The 20,674-nt window shown below is 43.6% G+C and overlaps 1 protein-coding gene and 1 long non-coding RNA gene across 3 annotated transcripts in view; one reads left to right on the top strand and one right to left on the bottom strand.

The window, feature by feature from the left end:
• GALNT7 (polypeptide N-acetylgalactosaminyltransferase 7) overlaps window positions 1-20,674 on the top strand; it is a 136,021-nt gene that overhangs the window by 30,597 nt on the left and 84,750 nt on the right. The gene's annotated exons all lie outside the window — the stretch shown is intronic.
• Window positions 398-9,225, bottom strand: LOC107132678 (uncharacterized). The gene is made up of 3 exons (XR_001500766.3): window positions 8,615-9,225; window positions 2,621-4,874; window positions 398-654 (listed from the first exon to the last, which is right to left on the bottom strand). It is a non-coding gene; the product is annotated as an uncharacterized lncRNA (long non-coding RNA).

A 20,674-nucleotide genomic window follows, 5' to 3' on the forward strand; every position in this document is an offset into this window, starting at 1 on the left:
TCTCTTCATCCACTCCTGTTACAATGCCATGTTGCTGCTTTTCTTCATAGAAGGCAGCGAACTGTCAGACCTCTATCTCTTAGTGGTTTTTGAAGTTTTGAGAGAAGTGACAGTCTGCCTAAGTTTATACTTCTAAAGCAAGGAAGAGAGGAAAGAGAGTTTTTCTAAGAGAAAACTCAGCAGGTCCTATTTTTATGAATTATGTTGTGTAGTCGCTAAGTCGTGTCTAACTCTTTGTGACCCCATGGCCTGTAGCCCACCAGGCTCCTCTGTCCATGGGATTCTCCAGGCAAGAATACTGGAGTGGGTTGCCATTTCCTTCTCCGAGGGGTCTTCCCGACCCAGGGATCAAAACTGCACCTCCTGCATTAGCAGGCGGATTCTTTATCACTGAGCCACCAGGGAAGCCCTTATGAATTGTTAGGAAGTCTGATTTTCACAGTCATAATATGCATTAATTTTTTTATTCTTTATGATAAATATCCCTGTTTCATAGCAATCTTGATATTGTATGCCAGGTGTCTTTGTTTTGCCAAAGGGTGACAGCTATCCCACGTTACTGAGAACTTGAGAAGCAGATGCTCTTTAAGGCTGTTCCTGGTCAAACCTCAGTGTGGGGTGAGGGGCTGGTGCTGAAGGGGGCCTCGAAGAAGTCTGCGAAGGAGAAACACAGATCAGTGGTACAGCCCTGCACTAGACAAGGCAGACCTACCACACCTGCCTCTTCCTGGGCTTGATGGGCATTGGAGGGAGGAGAGCATAGGTATGTTCCAGGGTGGTTCTGCGTGGGTGGAGCTGGGAGATCCCTTCCCGAGGGGCTGAGCCCACTTCATACAGTGAGAATGGGACCCCCTTCCCCTTTTCTCCTGCCCTTCTGCCCCTGGGGGCCTGCGTCTTCTCCTCTGTGGTCTGCATGGACCTCGTCCATCTCCTCTTGGTCTTGCAGCACTCTCACATCTGCTCCTTGTCTGCCAGGAAAATGATGCTCTGCCTTCTGCCTTTCTCTTCCCCGTCACAGGTTTCCTCTTTGTACCTTGTCTTTAGGTCTTCCCAGGTGGCTCTGTGGTAAAGAATCCACTTGCTAATGCAGGAGATGTAGTTTTGATCCCTGGGTCAGGAAGATCCCCTGGAGGAGGAAATGGCAACCCACTCCAGTATCCTTGCCTGGAGAATCCCATGGACAGAGGAGCCTGGGGGGCTACAGTCCGTGGGATCACAGAGTCAGACACGACTTAGCAACTGAATAACCACTGCCTTGTCTTTAGTTTCAGTGGGTTCTCAGAAGGATGAAAACCAAACCTTACTGTGGCTTTGGAGGGATAGGATCTTAACATTTTTTCTGTAATCACACCCACAAATGGTTTTGTTGCTACCTCTGGTACCAAGTTTAGAAAGTTCTTCAGTTTAAGACTATGTTTTCTTTCAGTACTTCTGTGAAATCCTTCTTACATTTAAATCTCAGTTATTGAAATTTCTAGAATGTGTTTTGGTGAGTGGAATGGTTTAGGGATCTAATTTTTGTCCAGATGGTTTGCCAGTTGCTCTAGTATCCATTAAACAAGCCAACATTTTGAAGTATCACATTTATTAAATACTAAATTCTTATGTACCTTTGAGTCTGTGTCTGAACTTTGTTTCATTAGTCTGTTTTATCTACAGTGGTGCCCAACCTTCCATTGTTGTAATTTCAGAGTTCATTTTACTATCTGCAGGGCATGTTTCTCCCCACCCAGTCCTGTCACTCTTCCCACGCTCCTCTGACCTGGTGTTGCTGGTGTTATGTTTACTGTTCCTTTCCGCAGGAACAAAGGTTTTCGGCACGGCCCCTTCTGAGTGGGATTGCCTGGGGCCAGCCCATCTCTTGGCTCCCTTTTCTTTTGGCTGCACAAGGTCTTCACTGAGGCACACAGGATCTTCAGTCTTCTTTGAGGCACGCGGGGTCTTTTAGGTTGCGGGGTGTGGGATCCCTAACCAGGGATCGAACTCAGGCCCCCTGTGGTGGGAGCATGATGTCTTAGCCACTGGAGCACCAGGGAAGTCCCACATCTCCTATCCCTTCTGGGTAACATCGCAGTGGTAGGAGAAGGAGGCACACTTCTGTGTCACGTGCACCCCATCTACCTCCACGTTTTGTCTCACTCTCTACCAGTTGAAAAACCCACATCCTCCCTGATTCTGTGAATGTTTTTGTGTAGTGACTTGGAGCCAAAAGAAAAATGGTCCCTCAGCCGGAATGGCCCTGCATCCATCCCTGCATCTCAGCACCCTCCCATCTATGGCAGCCTCGCGCACCTTGGCACTGTGCCCTCGGGAGGGCGCAGACGGCCTTAGGCTCCTTGAGTTGAGTTCTTTTTCCACCCCACGTGCCAGCCAATCCCAGCGGTCCAGCACAGAAAGTTCCTGACCTCGTGTGCCTCTCCACTCAGGCAGAGCCTGGCAATTCCGGAAATACTTAATAACAGGCACACAGAAACACTGCAGCATCAGCGGGGCTCATGCCAGCCTGGGAAATGATTGCTTCTACCTCCTGGCAGGAAGGACGCCAGGAAACCTCTGCTTTGAGTCTGTGTGGGCTTGGCGCCTGTGTTGAGGAGCTAGAATTTCAATATCCAGAACTCACCTTCATTGATGATTTCGTAAACACACTGACAGCCACGTGAGAAACAGTCAACCCTGCACACATCTCTATCAGAAGACAATGAAAGCAGAAAATTACTTTCTCTATTTCTTTTTCCTTCTATATTTGCTATATTGGTCCCATCTGTCTTTTTTATTCTTCAAAAAAATTAAAAATTGGGACTTCCCTGGTGGTCCAGTGGTTAAGATTCTGAGCTTCCAATGCAGGAGTCATGGATTAGATCCCTGGTGGGGGAACTAAAATCCCACATACCTCACAGCACAGCCAAAAAGTAAAAAAAAAAAAAAAATCTATTAACTATTTCTGTGGAAGGTACTTGATTGAAACTCTCTTCTGGTGCTATCTATGAGAAAATTAAATGCAGGTCTCATATGTAATTTAAAATTTCTAGTAGCCCCAGTAAAAAGCTTTAACCCAGGTGAAATTAATTTTAGCATAATTAACTCAGTGTAGCCAAGGTAAAGTATCAGATCAGATCAGTCGCTCAGTCGTGTCCGACTCTTTGCGACCCCATGAATCGCAGCACGCCAGGCCTCCCTGTCCATCACCAACTCCCGGAGTTCACTTAGACTCACATCCATCGAGTCGGTGATGCCATCCAGCCATCTCATCCTCTGTCGTCCCCTTCTCCTCTTGCCCCCAAAGTATCAGCATGTAGTAAATACTTAAAAAAATGAGATACTTTTTAACATTCTCCTTTCCCTTTGACATTTGCTGTGTACTTTACACTTACAGCACATCTCAGTGTGGGCCAGCCACGTTTCAAACACTCAACAGCCACATGAGACCGTCTTCTAAATGTAGGGTTATCTTTGTTCTTGTACTGCAAATAACCATTTCTAGGAGTTCTGAGGGCTTCCCTGGTGGCTCAGTGGTTAAGAGTCCACCTGCCAATGCAGGAGACTTGAGTTCAATCCCTGGGTCGTGAAGATGCCCTGGAGAAGGCAACGGCAACCCACTCCTGTATTCTTTCCTGGGAAATTCCAAGGACAGAGGAGCCTGGCAGGCTATAGTCCATAGGGTCGCAAAAAGTCAGACACGAGTGAGTGACTAAACTACAACAAGGAGTTCTCTAGAACCACTGGGAAAGTTTTTCAAATGTGCATTCCTGTCTGGACCCTCATTAGGATCTGGTATGGTAAAAATCTGCGTGTGAGCCTGGGCATGTGTGTTTTGAAAAAGGTACATAGGTGACTCTGACAGTTACCTTTTTTTATTTTGACCTCGTAATGCAGCATGCAGGATCCTAGTTCCCCAACTGGACCACCAGGGAAGTCCCCTGACAAGTTCCTTTAATTAAAAACCACTCAGCTAGTCCAGTTTGTCATTTTACCTATGACTAAGCACAGCCAGTGTGTCCAGCTTTCCCATGTAGGGGTACATTCACACCTGAGTCTTCCGATAACAAACTTGGCATCCTTACTGTACCCTGCTTCTCACTATTGTTAACATATGTGTAAGTGAAGTGAAGTCACTCAGTCGTGTCCTACTCTTTGTGACCCCATGGACTGTAGCCTACAGTGCTCCTCTGCCAGGCAAGAGTACTGGAGTGGGTTGCCATTTCCTTCTCCAGAGGATCTTCCCAACCCAGGGATCGAACCTGGGTCTCCCACATTGTAGGCCAGATGCTTTACCATCTGAGCCACCAGAGAAGTCCTACATATGTGTAAGGAAGCATACTAATATTGTATGTAGATCTTCAATAACAACAAAGGGATTGGCAGCAAAAATGACTTTCAGGTTACTCTTTTGATTGCCAGGAAATTAAATGTACCATACCATACTGGTATGTGTTCCAGCTCACATTCACATGCACATGCAAACACACACACACACACACACACAGTCTACGTGCTCTTGTTAATGCGAGTTTCATTGTGATGGACGTGACTAGGTCAATTTTATATGAACTTCCATTCCCTTGATGTCTTTTAGACATTAGCATTTGTTTGCAGCATCATGAATTGCTCTTTTGAAACTGCTTTGTAAAAGCCTGTATCAAAACTGCAGTCCATTGATACTATTTTAATGTATTTCTGGTCATCATGACCTAATATAAAGGTTCGTCAGCCTCTCAGTTTTCAAAGAGTGAAAAACATATTTAGCTCAAGGTTTTCTGGTGAAATTTCCATATCCTGTAGCCAGCGACAGAACGGACCCGTTTTATGCAGTTCTCTGCCAGTGAGTCACATGGCTTCTTCTCTTTCTCTCAGAGCTGACAAGAGCAGCCCATGTCCTACATGGGGAGATAATAAACCTCAGGTCATCCAGAGGTAACGCCAGGATTATTTTAGATGAGTCAAAAATATGGAGCAAACTATTTGCCAAAAAGCAAACTTAGTGTTAAAACGAATGAAGCAACTTATCAGGAGCAGTGTTAAAAAAAAAAAAAAACAAAAAACACTAATTCAGTATGACATGATTAAACTTACCAGATTATCTGACAGTTTTATTTAAGGTAAGTGACTGTAATTATTAAATATTTTCCTAGTTCTTTAATTCACATTCTTATTAAAAATCAGTTTGTCCGGGCTCCTCTTGGTGGCCCATTGATTTAAGACTCTGAGCTCCCAATGCAGGGCCTGTCGGTTTGATCCCTGGTCAAAAAACTATTAATCAAGATCCCATATGCCTTGTGGCAGGGCCAAAAAAAATAAAACATTTTTTTTAATTTAAAAAGATAGTGCTAGTTGAAAAAAAAAAAGCCCAGTATATGTCCACCTACAGAAATTGCAAGTAATTAACAAGGCCTATGAAATACAATATTGGTATTCATTGCACCCTACAAGTTCTGGACTGTTTAAACAGCCTTTTAACAGTAATTAGGCAGGTTTTATGGCTCCTAGTTGAAAGAGGCTTGAGTCTAGATTATCTTGACTGTCTTTAAAAAAAAACAGAACCTTTTTAAAGCAACGCTTTTAGGTTCACAACAAAGTTGAGAGGAAAGTACAGATTTTTAGTGTGCCCTCTGGCCCTTCGCATGCATAGCTCCCCCCATTATCAACATCCCCCGCCAGATGGTACATTATTTGTAACTGAGGAACCTACTCCCGACACGTCATCACCCACAAGTTCGTAGTTCCCCTTAGGGTTCACTCTTGGTGTGGTGTGTTCTTTGGGTTTGCACAGATGCATGATGGCATGTGTCCATCATCACAGCATCACACGGCATGTTTCCGCTGCTCTCAAAATCCTCTCTGCTCCACTTGTTCATCCCCTCGGCCCTTAGCAGCCGCCGATCGCTATACAGTCTCCGTAGTTTTGCCTCTGTGTGTGTGTATACCAGTTGCTCAGTCATGTCCTACTCTTTGCGACCCCCATGGACTGTATGTAGCCCTCCAGGCTCTTCTGTCCATGGAATTCTTCAGGCGGAAATACTGGAGTGAGTTGTCATTTCCTTCTCTGGGGATCTTCCTGACCCAGGGATCAAACGTGGTTCTCCTGCATTGCAGGCCGATTCTTTTACAATCGGAGCCACCAGAGAAGCCCTAGTTTTGCCTCTGTTTACAAATGAAAAATTCCGACCGAGACATGAAGAGATCAAGGTCTCCAGGTCACCCAGGTACTCCTCCTGGTGGGCCCCCATCCTCTGACTTGCCTCACTTTTTCCTTGGTATGATGACATTCTCTTGCTGGAATGCCCTCACCTATGAATATGTGCTGCTTTGCTGTGAGAGAAAGATTAAAAGCATTTTGAGGCCTGCCTGCTGGACTCTGGACTCACATACACAATGGAGTACAGGCGAGCAGCACAGCTTTAGCGTTTCTGAGTTCCGTCTGTCTGTCTACTCTTGGGTGTTAGAGAGCAATTATTTCTCCACAAGTAGATTTCTTAGGACTGACTACAATAGCCAGGTTTTTAAAATATCTTTTATGGAAAATACTGAGAACTGGAACCACAACCCTGTTTTCCCTTTTAACATACTTGATCACTTCAGGGAAAATTCCACTTTGTGAAACTAAGTATAATAAATAATGCAGTGGGTTGTATACGAATAGAGTTTGTGTTGCTCTTAAACGACTTTTACTGTATTGAATATCTGAGAAAAATATATGTATTCGTTAGTAAGTTTAAGCTGACCAAATGATAAACAGAAGACTCCTTATTTGAAATTATCTGATGTATTTTCAGTATCCAAGATCCTTTTTTCTATTTCTCTATTTACAGTCTCTGCCTATCTGGTAGCATTTGTCTTTCTGTGCTGGAAAGTTTTATTGCACAATTAAAATGATACCCCTGATGCTGAACTCTGTGTGTGTTCAGGTAGCCTCAATGAAGAGCTGCTTCCTGTACCTGGGGGTTTGTTGCTGCTGCTGCTAAGTCGTGTCGGACTCTGTGCGACCGCATAGACGGCAGCCCACCAGGCTCCCCCATCCCTGGGATTCTCCAGGCAAGAACGCTGGAGTGGGTTGCCATTTCCTTCTCCAATGCATGAAAGTGAAAAGTGAAAGTGAAGTCGCTCAGTTGTATCCGACTCTTAGCGACCCCATGGACTGCAGCCCACCAAGGCTCCTCCGTCCATGGGATTTTCAACCAATGCCATTTGAGAACGTTAAGAAGTGGGCTGGAAGCCAATGAGAACAACAATGACAAAAAATCAGCGGCGTGGCGATGTTTGCAAAGCTGGTCAGGCAATGAGCAGTAGTCTCTGATACAAATGAACTGTGATGGACAAATAGGAATGATCACCATTGTCTTAGAAGAGTCTCAGGTTGATATTTTTATTACATACTGTCAGGAAGATCCCCTGGGGGAGGAAATGGCAACCCATTACAGTATTCTTGCCTGGAGAAACCCATAGACAGAGGATCCTGGTGGGCTGCAGTCCACGGGGTTGCAAAGAGTCAGACATGACTGAAGCGACTTAGCACGCACATACTTTGCAATCATTAAAGGAGACTCTTTGCACATATTCTGAAAACTTAGATCTGATAACTATATGGCAGTTATTTCCTAGTAATTTTTGAAGGTCTTCCAAACCAAAAACCTTGTAATTAAATCCACTCTTATGAAAATAAAAATTAAGTTAAAAATACAACTGTTCCAATAAATATTAAAGCACTGACATATAGCACATCAAATCTAGTTTTTTATCAACTTTAGTTTTAAAAAGTCTTCCATCTCCATAATGAATTATGTAACGGCCTTTCCTTTAATTACTAAGAACAGGTCTTCATAATTCTTTGTAGAGGTTTGATGTTAGAGTAAGGGATTTAGGTGAGTTTAAATGGATTCTTCCACTATGTGTCATTGAGATGTTGATTCCTGCTCTTTGCTAATGTTTTCACTTTATAAAGTTAGTTCAGGGGCTTCCTATGGCTCCTGGCAAATTTGGTAAACCCCAAACAATCTCCTGTTCACAGAAAGATCAAGAGGCTTCTGGAAATAACACAACCCATCATTACTGATATTTTCTTGCAAGAAATACCTAACATGTGATCATTAGACTGTGTCCTCTAACCTGGTGTTTTAAAAGAAGTTCAAGTGTTGTTCCTGTAAACAATAAAGTTCAATTCAAAATGCAGAAGAAGTACCAAGCTCCCGAAAAACTCCAAAAGTGTCCATGTTGTGACGGGTATTTCAGCCCTTGGATTTTGATCGCCTAAGAAGTTTTATCCTGAGAAGTCATCAGTGTGTGTTTTGACCCAGATCACTGTGTTAGGCGGCAGTGACTTCAGGCCTCTTATCCCTGAGCAGCCTCCCCCGGACACAGAGTGTGTTCCAGGAGGGAGGGCAGGATGTCTGCAGGGGACTGAGAGCACTGAGGAAACACCAGAGTGTAAGAAATCCTCAAAGGGAAAGAGCGGGCAGACGCAGGCTCACCCTGAAAAGGAGAACGCTGGCTCCCGGCGCACGTTTTTGTGTGCTTTCAATAGAGGCCTTCAGCCAGGGATCCCGGTTCTCGGCCTCATGGAGTCGAGTTACCCTCCTGGGCAGCCGAGGGTTTGCAGCCACCTGCGTGGGTCAGGCCTCACCTGTTGCCTTTGCCTTCCGCCTCGCTCCCAAACTCGCATCTCGGCTGATCGTTTTCATTCTCTTCCTTCAGCCCCAATTATTGCCCGACAGTTTCCAGAGCGTTACTTCACAGCTCTCCGTATCAGAGCCGCGCCGCGCCAGCCCATCCTGGCCCCCAGCCTGCAGCTGAGCTTCAGGAACTCTTTCTGCCTGGGCCGTGGCCACGTGCCAGACCAGGGAGCCAAGTTGTGGTTTGGACCCTGCGCCCGCGCCCTCTGTAACCTGATCATTACTGCCTGCAGCTCCCTTCTCTCCCTACCTGCCCCCAGAGCCTCCGCTCCTCGCTCCTCGCTTCTCGAAGGCGGGTACTGGGACTCTCTGTTATCTCCCGGGAACACAGTGGGCAGACAAAGGAAGTTAGTTGAAGTTGTAAATCCAGCTGTCCAAGAGGTTCTGAATTAGCCCCCTCACATTTTTGTCTCTTTTTTTTTAAGATTTTTTTTTTTTTGGATGTAGACCATTTTTAAAGTCTCTATTGAATTTATTACAATATTGCATCTACTTTATGTTTTGGTTTTTTGACCATGGGGCATGTGGAATCTAAGCTTCCCTACTAGAGATCCAACCTGCACCCCCCTCAAGTCCTAACCACTGAACTGCCAGGGAAGTACCCGTTTCTCTCTTTTTAAATGCACTTGAGTCCTAGAGGGACTAGTTAAGTAAGGATCAGAGCTGCTAGCTGGGCAGCGGCCCACTGCTCATCCCAACACCTGAGATGATGTCCTGGATATGGGGAATCTTTTCAAGGAGTGATCTGATAGTCCCTGGGGGCGCTTGGCACCTGGGCTTCTAAAGAAAGTTCTAGAGCTGACCCAAAGGCTGGATCACAGTTCCAGCAGCAGTGACGTTGCCATTTTTCTCTAGCTGTAAAACCAGTAATTTTGTATTTAAAACAGCAAGCAAGACAAACAACCGTAAATAAATAAAGGCCTGTATGTGAATCTCATTGGAAAAGACCCTGATGCTGGGAAAGATTGACAGCAGGAGGAGAATGGGGCAGCAGAGTATGAGATGGTTGGATGACATCACCAACTCAATGGACGTGAGTCTGAGCAAACTCCGGGAGATAGTGAAAGACAGGGAAGGGGTCACCAAGAGTCAGACACGAGACTTAACAACTGGACAGCAACAACAACGTGCATCGTTCTCTCTAAACAGTCATACAAAGGCGAAAAATTAAAACGTACCGAAGTCTTTGTTCTATGAGAAGAATAAGATTACATGAAAATGAAGTTGATATGAAAAATTCAGTAATTAGGGTCCTGTAAGTATAGAAAATCTCACAGTGCTTTAGATTTAGTCGTCATTGAGAGGATGGCAACCTGGAGACTTCTTCAGGCAGGTGGTGCAGTAAAACCACCTATTTGAATTAACCAGGAAGCTCTGTGGGATCGCACAGAGTTGGATACAACTGAAGCGACCTAGCAGTAGCAGCAGGAAGCTCATTTCTCTAGTTAGTGAAATGTTAGAATTATAGCATCCTTTAAGAACTACAACTCTCTTTGTCAGTTATTTCGACACTGTTGTTTCGACTACATTTTCCCAAACATTCGGTTCTTTGGAACCGGCTTAGTGGTTACTGGCAGGAAAGGCTACATGCTGTTTCCATGTCAGCTGGTTCCGAGCACTCACTCTCCCCTCCATTAATGTTTTTCCAAGCATTGATTTACTCTTGCAGACACTTTCCTCATAAAAAGTGCCAGGGTGGATGTAAACCTTGTAACCAGTCAACAGGTCCACATCTAGACCAGTGAAATGTTTCACAGATCCGTGTGTGTGTGCTTAGTCGTTCCAGCTCTGTGTGACCCCACGGACTGTAGCCCGCCAGGCTTTTCTGTCCATGGGGATTCCCCAGGGAGCGAACCCATGTCTCCTCCATCTCCTGCATTGCAGGAGGATTCTTTACCACCAAGCCACTGGAGAAGCCCTCATACATCCTACTTTAGTCAAAAGATACCATTTTTATTTCATGTGGCATTAGTCCATTAATTTGCCCTACTTATAATTAGTAACTAACACCTTTAAGAATGTAATGTTGAGGTGAAAAGCATGTTTTACTTTGTGCATTGAAAAAAATTTTTAATGTATTTTTAATTAGTTTATATTTTATTTTTTAATATTACAGTTTTATTTGTGTGTGTGTGTGTGTTTTGGCCATGCCAGACCCCATGGGGGATCTTAGTTCCCTGACCAAGAGAACCCCCTGCAGTGGGAGCACAGAATCTCAGTCACTAGACCACAGGGAAGTCCCTGTTTTGTGCATTTTAAAATAGTTTTCCAGAAAAGAAACTCAAAATTCCCTTGCACAGCCTTCTGATTTGAGGTGGATTTAATATGTACGTTGGCCAAAGACTCAGATGTCAGAGTCATTTACATTTCTTCACTTTAAGTGATCTGAGGGGGTGGTTTTGCTGTTGTATTTTTCCTTAAACCTTCATGCCCATATTTATCCTTAGGTACTTAATGATATACAGTGAGAATGGAACTTAATAGCCATCATAAATTAGATTTGCAGATTTGGGGAGACACAGATATTCTTCAGCCTGACCTCACTCTGACAGTCTTCAAGGATCAAGCTGATCAGTTTGCCAGCTTGCTTATGGAAGACTGTCCCCACTGACAGAGGCTCCATCTTAAAGGGAAAAAAATGCTAACAGTGCTGACAGTTGTTTATAAAATACCATCATAAAGCCATCAGGCTCCACAGAGTTCTCTGATTAAATTTCATAATAACCTTAATTTATCTGACTGAATCACTTCATTAAATTTTCTCCTGGCTTCTCAAGACAGGGTAGGAAAACAGATTAAATTCCAATACTTTATGCTATTCACTGGGCCTGGTGAAATCTCTTAAGAAGTTTAAATGATAATGAAGACAGATAGTTTACCCTCAAATCTTCACAGAGATGTTTTCTGTAGATTAGAAGTCATTTCATTTGTGAATGAAAAATGGCCTCTGATATATATACATATCAGAAAAAGAAACTTATTCAACTGCTCCAGGCTTAGAAGAGATTGTTGGCGTTTGGGATTAGTTGAGAAGTTCCATTCCAAGTACTTTCTAATTGAATAAATGTGAGAAGTTTTTTTGAAAGTTAAAAAGCTTTATCTTAAATGTGAGAGCATTCTTTTAATTATGGAGAACAAGATTGTATCACATTTACCTAAAATTCTCTGTAAATATTTTGTTTCCTTTGCTATAGAAACAACACCCAACCATGGCTGTTGTGAAGTATGTGTGTGTGTGTGTGTGTGTGTGTGTGTGTGTGTTGTGTATTGTGCATGTCTGTTTTTTAATGGAGAGCTGTTTGAAGGACATTCTGTACACATACTCTAAAAGACAGCAAGTCTGACAAGTTTCTCAACCACTTAGATTTCCTGTTTACATTTATTTTGAGCATTACTGTTCACATTGTGTGTGTTGTAGGATTGATAATATGCCGTGTAAATAATAATAGTGAAATAAAAATGTATGCTAAGAGTTAATTGTAATCATTAAAATAGTTTTAGTTGAGAGTGAAAAGCGTATCTTACTTTTGGAATTGCCCAGTGCTCCCGTCCCTCCATCCATCCATCCATCCGCTCATTCATTCATTTTGTTCTATCAACACTCACTGACCCCTGCTCTTTCCAGCCCTTTAGTAGGTGCTCAGTATGCAAAGGTGAATGAGCCATGGGCCCGGCTCTTAAGTAGCCAGCAGCTTGTAGGTGCTTGGTCATTTCGGTGATTCTCTTTCTTTTCATCAACATTTGTCTTCCTGAAGATCTACTAGGTACTAGGGTACAGCAGTGAAAAGACAGGAATAATCTCTTCCTTTATGAAGTTAATCTCCAGTCCAGTAATAAAAGTCAACACGAACAAAACAGAAGCAATAAATATGGAGCTGAACTTGTCAAACGGAGTAGATCTAGCAATCATTTAGTACACAGACCTGATCCTTTCTTTGGTGAGAAGCTAATTAATAAATGAGATGAAAGGTTAAAAAAAAAGACTATTTTTTAGAGCTGTTATAGGTTCACAGCAAAGTCGAGGGAATGATATAGAGATTTCTCATATATCCCCTGACCCCCTGCACACACATAGTCTCTCCCATTATCAGCATCTCTCAGCAGACTGGTATACCTGTTATAACTGATGAATCTACAGTGACATATACCAGTCACGGAAAATCCATAGTTTATATTAGGGTTCCCTCTTGGTGGTGTACATTCCATGAATTTGGACATATGTATGACTACCATTATAGACACATACAGATTTTCACTCTCCTAAGAATCCTTCGTGCTCCACTTACTCACCCCTTTATTCCCTTTAGCTCCTGATATTTTTACTGTCTTCACAGTTTCATCTTCTCCAAAATGTCACATCTGGAGGTGACATTCATAGATGTCATTCATAGGTGACATTCATAAGGTGGATTCATAGCCTTTTCAGAGTAGTTTCTTTCACTTAAGAAGTGACTGACTTCTTTGCAACCCCATGGACTGTAGTCCACCAGGCTCCTCTGTCTGTGAAATTCTCCAGGCAAGAATACTAGAGTGGGTTGCCATTCCCTTCTCCAGGAAATCTTCCTGACCCATGGATTGAACACAGGTCTTCTGCATTGCACGTGGAATCTTTACTGTCTCAGCTGCCAGGGAAGCCCTTCTTTCGCTTGTGTGTGTGTGTGTGTGTGTGTGTGAGTCACTCAGTCGTGTCTGATGCTTTGCGATCCCATGTACTACATATTTAATGTCAAGTCAAGAAATGGCTTGACAGCTCATTTCTTTTTAGCCCTGCATAAGAGTCCATTGTTTAGTTGTATCACAATATATTCATCCATTCATCTACTGAAGGACATCTTGGTTGCTTTCAAATTTCAAATTACAGCAGTTGTGAATAAAACTGCTGTAATTATCCATGTGCAGGTTTTTGTGTGACCATAACTTCTCAGGTCCTAGGTAACTGCCAAGGAGTGTGGTTGCTGGACTGTATGGTAGAAGTATGTTTAGATTGCTAAGAAGGTGCCTGACTGTCTTCCAGATGCTATACGATTCTGCATTCCCACCAGCAGAGAACAAGCATTCCTGTGGCTCCACCTCCTCTCCAGTATTTGGTGGTGTCAGCGTGCTGGAGTCTGGTCATTCTCATAGCCCTGTCGTGGTGTCTCTCTCATGGTTTAAATGGGTGTTTCCCTGACGACACCCTCTTTGGTGAGATGCCTGTTAAGGTCTTAGGCCCACTTTTTTAAATTAGGGGAGCATTAGCTTCCCAGGTAGCCCTAGTGGTAAAGAATCTGCCTGCCAATGCAGGAGACACAGGAGACCCGGGTTTTTTGATCCCTGGGTTGGGAAGGTCCCCTGGAGGAGAGCATGACAACCACTCCAGTATTCTTGCCTGGAGAATCCCATGGACAGAGGAGCCTGGATGGCTATGGTCCGTAGGCTTGGAAACAGTCAGACACAACTAAGTTGCTTGGCATACACACACACATTTTTTAAAGAAACTAATTGGAGTTGTGGAATCACCTACAGAGATAACAAAACCAGATTCTAAAAGTGCGATTTCTAGACTCAGTCTTGGAAGATTCTTAGCGTTTAACTTATTGACAACTCTACTATTTCAAATAACCTCAGATATGCAGATGACACCACCCTTGTGGCAGAAAGTGAAGAAGAACCTCTTGATGAAAGTGAAAAAGCTTGTTGATGAAAGTGAAAGAGGAGAGTGAAAAAGTGAATGTTGGCTTAAAGCTCAACATTCAGAAAACGAAGATCATGGCATCTGGTCCTGTCACTTCATGGGAAATAGATGGGGAAACAGCGTCAGACTTTATTTTTGGGGGCTCCAAAATCATGGCAGATGGTGATTGCAGCCATGAAATTAAAAGACGCTTACTCCTTGGAAGGAAAGTTATGACCAACCTAGATAGCATATTCAACAGCAGAGACATTACTTTGCCAACAAAAGTCCATCTAGTCAAAGCTATGGTTTTTCCAGTAGTCATGTATGGATGTGAGAGTTGGACTGTAAAGAAAGCTGAGCACCGAAGAATTGATGCTTTTGAACTGTGGTGTTGGAGAAGACTCTTGAGAGTCCCTTGGACTGCAAGGAGATCCAACCAGTCCATTCTGAAGGAGATCAGTCCTGGGTGTTCTTTGGAAGGAATGATGCTAAAGCTGAAACTCCAGTACTTTGGCCACCTCATGCGAAGAGGTGACTCATTTGAAAAGACTCTGATGCTGGGAGGGATTGGGGGCAGGAGGAGAAGGGGACAACACAGGATGAGATGGTTGGCCGGCATCACCGACTCGATGGACATGAGTTTGAGTGAACTCCTGGAGTTGGTGATGGACAGGGAGGCCTGGCGTGCTGCAATTCATGTGGTTGCAAAGAGTTGGACACGACTGAGTGACTGAACTGAACTGAACTGAACTATTAAATGGTTGTTCAGTTAACTATTGAAACTTCATCTGGAAAGGGTAAAAGTCAGATACCAGTTTTAAAATCCAGATCTGACTCAGATGTTGGCAAGTGCGGCTGTTGTACCAGACTTTCTTGTATAGGCAAGGACATTAACTAACTGCACTTATCTCAGTGTCATGCCATTCAGGTTTATTCGACTTCCCCCACTCTTCCCCTACTACTGTTCAGAGAGGTTGATCCAGTGAGAGATACACCTGAACTGTAGCAGGAGTCAAAGAGGCAGACTCTTTGTTTTCCTCAGGCCGTGCTCTGTAAAGGGAACACACTTAGTTTTGTTGGTGGTGGTTTTTATTTCTATCCAGTCACAAACCAATATTTCTATGCCATACAATGAAAGTGAATTAACAGAAAAATGGAAATTTATCAAAACGTATTAAAAAAAACATACACAGGGACATCCCTGGCGGTCCAGTGGTTGAGACTCTGCCTTCCAATCCAGGGGGTGTGGGTTCCATCCCTGGTCAGGGAGCTGAGATCCCACATGCCTCCTGGCCAGAAAATCAGAACATAAAACAGAAACAATATTGTAACAAATTAAAAAAAAAATCTTAAAAAACATACACAGTTCAAACCTGTATTAGATTTGGAAGACATACTATTAAGCTATCAAATTGCTTTAAAGTTTCTAAATACTGCCTCTTCTTCTGTACTCCCCTTCTGTGGGTCTGCCCACTAGCACAGGCTCAGCAGTCACATAAACGTCTGGTGTGTTTCACAGAGAACTCGACATCGGCTTTGTGATCTGTACCCGCTATGTCCACTTGGTACGGATTTGTTTTAAAATCACCTAATTTTCAAAGTTGTGCATATGAAGCAGTGAAAACTTTCACATTCAAAACACCTCTTTAGGAACTGTGAACCTCGCCTCCCTCTCCTGACCTGTCACATCTACTTCTCTGTAGAGTCCCTTCATTTGATACTCTTGACAGCTCTGTGAAGTCAGACTCCTTCTACCGTCCCTGTTTACCAGTGAGCTGACTCAATTTACCTGAGACTATTTGAGCTTCCCAAGTGGCTCAGTGGTAAAGAATCTGCGTGTGATGCAGGAGACTCGGTTTCAATCCCTGGGTTGGGAAGATCCCCTGGAGAAGGAAATGGCAACCCACTCCAGTATTGCTGCCTGGAGAATTCCATGGACAGAGGAGCCTCGTGGACTATAGTCTATGGAGTCCCAGAGGGTCAGACACAACTTAGCAATTAAACAACCACATATAGCTAGTTAGGGGAAGACGTGGACTGGAAACTCTAATTCCCGTCTCCTATTTTAGAGCTGAGACTATCCACCTTCTATCACTGAGGTCCAATGTTTTACATAAAATCACTACTGAGGTCAAAGCAGCAGACTACATTTCTGACTCTGGATCTTTGGGGGGCAATAATAGTATAATTTTCTTCACAGTGAGATTCTTCCTTTAAAAAAAAAAAAGAACCCCGTCCTAGTTAGTGTCAGCACTTCTCTAAATCAGTTCCAGGAACCACTTGTACTGTGATGGAGCTTCCTAAGGATAAGCAGTCCTCTCGTTTTAACAAGATGAGCCCTTTGAAAGCTGCCTAATGAGTGAGTTTCAGAATTTTGAACTTGATACTGACTCTAATCATCAAGAAGTCATGCAGTAGCCCTTCCCACCTCTTTTAATACGGTATACTGCCTTGCTCTAACCCTTGTTAAGTGTTCAATAAATTTGATGAATAAATAATAGTAGTTTTTTTAGTATAGTAAGATTTCTAAGCTTGAATTACATGAGTAGTTAAACTTTGATCTAAGAGGAGCAGATGATACCAATTCTTACATAAAACAACTCTGTGACCAAGAGTAAGGTATTCAACAGTAAAAACATTAAATTAAAAAATTGCACAGTGCATTATGTGGGATATATTTTCTCTGGCAATTCCTTTACTTCCCTTTTGCAGTAAAACTAACTCCCATAAATGAGGTCCCTAGTCCAAAATTTGTCAAACCTCAGAATCATTTTTAAAACTTAAAAAAATTTTTTTTCTCTTAAATTTTTTATAATGAAAATTGTCTTCAAATACACAAGAAGTTAGGGGCTTCCCTGGCTGGAATCAAGATTGCCGAGAGACATATCAATAACCTCAGATATGCAGATGACACCACCCTTACGGCAGAAAGTGAAGAGGAACTAAAAAGCCTCTTGATGAAAGTGAAAGAGGAGAGGGGAAAAAGTTGGCTTAAAGCTCAACATTCAGAAAACTAAGATCATGGCATCTGGTCCCATCACTTCATGGCAAACAGATGAGGAAACAGTGGCAGACTTTTATTTTCTTGGGCTCCAAAATCACTGCAAATGGTGATTGCCAGCCATGAAATTAAAAGACGCTTACTCCTTGGAAGGAAAGTTATGACCAACCTAGACAGCATATTAAAAAGCAGAGACATTACTTTGTCAACAAAGGTCTGTCTAGTCAAGGCTATGGTTTTTCCAGTCGTCATGTACGGATGTGAGAGTTGGACTATAAAGAAAGCTGAGTGCAGAAGAATTGATGCTTTTGAAGTGTGGTGTTGGAGAAAACTTGAGAGTCCCTTGGACTTCAAGGACATCCAACCAATCCATCCTAAAGGAAATCAGTCCTGGGTGTTCACTGGAAGGACTGATGTTGAAGCTGAAACTCCAATAATTTGGCCACCTGATGTGAAGAGCTGACTCATTGGAAAAGACCCTGATGCTGGGAAAGATTGAGGGCAGGAGGAGAAGGGGACAACACAGGATGAGATGGTTGGATGGCATCACTGACTCAATGGACATGAGTTTGGGTGGACTCCGGGAGTTGGTGATGGACAGGGAGGTCTGGCGTGCTGCAGTTCATGGGGTCTCAAAGAGTCAGACAGGACTGAGTGACTGAACTGAACTGAACTGATAGCTCAGCTGGTAAGGAATCTGCCTGCAATGCAGGAGACACATGAGACGTAGGACATGGGTTCAATCCCTGGGTCTGGAAGATCCTCTGGAGTAGGGCATGGCAACCCACTCCAGTATAGATAATCCCATGGACAGAGGAGCCTGGCAGGCTATAGTCCAAAGGGTTGCAAAGTGTCAGACATGACTGAGTGACTAAGGATGCATGCATACAAGAAGTTGAAATAGTACAGTCAACATCCATCCCTGTGAACACCTCTTAGATCAACAGTTAATAACAGACTCACTTTCTCCCCCACCCTCTCCTCCACTTCCCTCTGTATGAATAGACCTCCTCTCTGTGTGTCTCAGCCTGATTTAATTTAGGTAAAGCCTCATTGGTAAGAATGCTTCTTCATTGTCATGTGTGCTTCAGATCACGGCACATTAGGAGGCGGACGATGCCAGATCGTCCCGTTATTAACGGTGTTGTGTGATCGCTTGTTCATGGTAGGAGCTGCCAGTGAGATGCAGGAGTGATGCTGGGTACCATGTGCATGTCCCCCAGCAGCTGGTCCTCATCTAAGGGCTTCAACATCCTTCAGCCCCTGCCAAGATCCAGTGTTTCCTCCTCAGACCCAGCTGATGTTCTTCTGTGAAGCAGACCATTCCCCCATCCTCTGAGGTTTGTCTACAGCTCCTTCTGAAAAGCCAGGGTAAATGCTTAATGCTTTCTCTTTAATTACCGTGTCTGGAATAGCTCTCACTAAATCAGACTTTCCCACCATTTTTTCAGTTCCACTGTCCTCTCTGTCACAACCCAGTTGATTCACCTTATAATTTCCTGCCTCAGACCCAGAATCAGCCATTTATCCAATGGGACCTGGTTCCTTTTCTTGAAAGATGATATTTATTTATCTATTTATTATTATTATTATTTTTTGGCCATGCTGCACAGCAGAAGGAATCCTAGTTCCCCGACCTCGTTCCCTGTATTGGAAGCTCAGAGTCCTAACCACTGGACTGCCAGGGAAGGTATACTATTTAGAAGTAAAGAGCTGACATCAGACACACAAATTCCACTTTTATGTCATTGCTTCTAGGTCCTTTCAGTATTAAGAACAAAGCAACATGTGGACTTCTTTTAATCATGTGTTCATACTAGTACTCCGATTTAAATTTAACTAACTTTCTGAACACTTTTATGTCTCTTATTTTGAAAGTCTTGGTTCTTATTAATATATTTGCTTACCTCTTTCATATGTACATATGTTTGAAATTACACTATCTGTGTTACTATTAAGAATGAAACCCTGAAGAGGTTGAGATTTTCTTTGCAGTTCTTTTTTGTACCTGGGGAGTTTTTAAAAGTACAAATTTCTATACTCCCCAGATCTATTAAGTCAGAGTCTTAGGAGTTATTAGTAGCTTGTAGGTTTGTGTTTTACAAATAAATTCATGCTGTCTCACCCTGGTCAGTCTCAGGATTTCTGGAAGGTAGGAGATCTGTTTGCTTTGGGTAATAACTGCCCCCCCCCCCCCCCCGCCCAATACCTGTTCTTATTCTTTTTGAGACATTTTTCTAATTTGATTGTAATGTCATTGCTAAATAATTGGCACAGGGAGAAAAATGTAAAGAAACAAGAACGGGATTGACTGTGAAACAAAAGAAAGATCAAGAATTTGGTGGTGGGAGGGGGGCAGGGTAGGGAATGTAGGGAGCTTAAGAGCAACTACCAGGAAGTAACTTCATATTTTCAGAGTCTGTTCTCTCCAGCATCGTCCCTACAGTTCTTCAGAGGGCTTTAAGCAGTAATCTGTCTTGAAAGACATTCTAATGTCTCTTTAATAATGGCCTGCCGTTTAGCACGTATGCGGTGTTGCCGGACACTCGGTGTTTCTATACAACACCTCACCTCTTCCTTGCAGTGACCCTATGCTTGCCTCATATTGTTCCAACTTTAGCGGGGAGGAAACTGATGTAAAGACTGTGGTTTCTGCTTATCTAATGGGTTTCTCAGGAACACACCACGCTTATCTTCATGGGAGTTGGGCTCTCTAGGAAATGGCCCTGAGCTGGGCTGGGTGTGGGGCTCTGTGACCGGGATCTGAGGGCAGTGGCTTTGGGAGGGAGGGGCTGCCCAAGGCTGAGCTGTGATGGGGGCTATAGAAGTCCCAGGCCCACCCCAGAGAGCCCGGATCGCAGGTGTTCTCCTGGGGAGAGGGAGGCTGAATCTGGGACCTCCGCCTGGACAGTCACTCTGGGCCGCCACATCCCACAAGGGGCCTTGGCCTTGGGGCAGGCAGCCTCGTAGCCCCTGTAGCAGAGGTCCCAGGGAGGTCTGGCTGCCAGGACCGTCCTGAGCCGGGCCCCCTGCAGCTGGGGTCAGAGGTCCTGGGGGTTCTCACAGCGCCCACCATATCACCAGTAAACTTGGTATAGTTTCTCTAAGACAAACTGTCCTTGACAAAGACTTTTTAAAAAAGTTTTCTGTTGATTATCCTATTCCTGTTTTTCCTATTGAAGATGTATGTTCAAAGAAGTAAAGAAAAAAAAATTTGCTCATGTCCCTCATTGTAAATATAAATGCTTTCTTTGTAACTCAGTTTTGTCAGCCTTTAACCCTCGTGTTATAGGAAAACGGCCAGGCCGAATGTTTAGCGTCAGGTTACCTTTTACCAGGCTTCCCTGGTGGTTC

The sequence above is a fragment of the Bos taurus genome, chromosome 8 (assembly GCF_002263795.3).
Source record: "Bos taurus isolate L1 Dominette 01449 registration number 42190680 breed Hereford chromosome 8, ARS-UCD2.0, whole genome shotgun sequence".
Classification (NCBI taxonomy): Eukaryota; Metazoa; Chordata; class Mammalia; order Artiodactyla; family Bovidae; genus Bos; species Bos taurus.